The 1623-nt window shown below is 37.7% G+C and overlaps 1 protein-coding gene across 1 annotated transcript in view; it reads left to right on the plus strand.

Moving 5' to 3' along the window:
* The window catches only part of LOC101860005 (1-acyl-sn-glycerol-3-phosphate acyltransferase alpha), a gene marked incomplete at its 5' end in the record, with an annotated part of 9416 nt that overhangs the window by 4804 nt on the left and 2989 nt on the right, over window positions 1–1623 (plus strand).

Consider the following 1623-nt stretch of genomic DNA (forward strand, 5'->3'; position numbering starts at 1 on the left):
GGAAGGTATCACTCAAGAGTTCCTACTTTTCTTTTCTTTTCCTTTTATATATCTGTCTGTCTGTCTATCTGTCTGTCTGTCTGTCTGTCTGTCTGTCTGTCTGTCTGTCTGTCTGTCTTATGCTTTCCATGCACTAAATGACTGTCATTGCGGTGATGTGTGTAGGTTGTTGTCGGGTGCCCTGGTGTGGTTTGCTTCTTCTTTCCAATCGAACAACTTACTATCCTCCTTTTTTTTGGTGTCTGTTACTGTCTTGTAATACCTCTTCTATTTGGCACTTACATGACCTAATTGTGTGGCAAGTGCCGTCAAATACTTACTAAAACAAAAGGTGATTTTTTTTTCTTTATTCTTAACTAGCTGTGGTTTGTGTCTTTGTGTGCTTCTCTGTAGGCCTTTCAGTGTTACTAGAGCAGGATAGTCTTCAGTTTTCTTATTCCTGGATATCTGTGTGACCTGTTTGTGTTGCAAGTGCCGTTTTACTGAAACTAAAGTGAAATGTGTATTCCTGTTTCCCTTTTTATGAAACGAGAAATAATGGGCAAAGACAAATTGATGTTTGCGTCAACTAAGATTGACAAGGGCAATAACCCATTTAATATTTAGTTCTGTTTTGTACGGAACCTTTTTTAAGGTTATCCCTCTTTTCATCCTCTTCGGCAAATAACATTCTTTGAAGTAAGTCTTTGTTGTGCGTGTGGTGGCTTTGGAGGACTGGGCATTTGGTCATTATTGAATATCTTAAAATACCAAATAAATATAGTCCACCCTTTTTTTTACCTGTATGGGACTCCATATTTTAAATAATAAAAAAAAATAATTGCAATGTTTTATAGACTTATGCCTGTAGGAGTTAAGAAATGAAGCCTAGTACTGAGTAAATGTGAGGGTACCAAAAGTGAGCCGCTACACATTAAATATCCAACTAGAGATGACTTTAAAAATTGGTTTGAGTGTTTTTTTCCCCCCTCTATTATTTACACTGAAATCCATTTTATTGTTCTCTGCATTAGCTTTTTATTTAACCTTGTGTTAGTTGTGTCTATTAGCTGTCTTTTATTTTGCAGATGCAACTGAGTGAGTGGTTGGCGGGTTTTCTGGTGTGGTTTGCTTCTTCTTTCCTCTCAAACATCTATCGTCCTTATCTCCCCGCTCCCCTTCTTCTTTTTTATGTTTGTTACTCTCTTGTAACTCCTCTAATCTTCTGGCGCTCATATGACCTTATGCAGTTGTGAGTGCCGCAAAACCTCTACTAATACTAAAAATTAACCTTGTGTTAGTTGTGTCTATTAACTGTCTTTTATTTTGCTGATGCAACCTCGTAGTATTTCAGATATTTTTGCAAATTCTCATTAGCATCCTCATTCTGTGGGTGCTCTTGAGTAGTGTACTCCTTCTTTCCTGTCAAACGTCTATCATCCTTATCTCTCTTCTTCTTTTTCTTTTTATGTCACTCTCTTGGAACACCTAATCGTTGGCATTTGTATAACCTGATTGTGTTGTTAGTTCTGTGAAACGCTTGTTAAAGCTGGTATCTTTTACGAGTTCCTAGAAAAGGCGGTAAAAAATTAGCCGAAAGATCGTTCGCCCACCTTGCTCCGTCAGTTTGGAACTCTCTTCCCC

This window comes from Aplysia californica, unplaced genomic scaffold, assembly GCF_000002075.1.
Source record: "Aplysia californica isolate F4 #8 unplaced genomic scaffold, AplCal3.0 scaffold00061, whole genome shotgun sequence".
Taxonomy (NCBI): Eukaryota; Metazoa; Mollusca; class Gastropoda; order Aplysiida; family Aplysiidae; genus Aplysia; species Aplysia californica.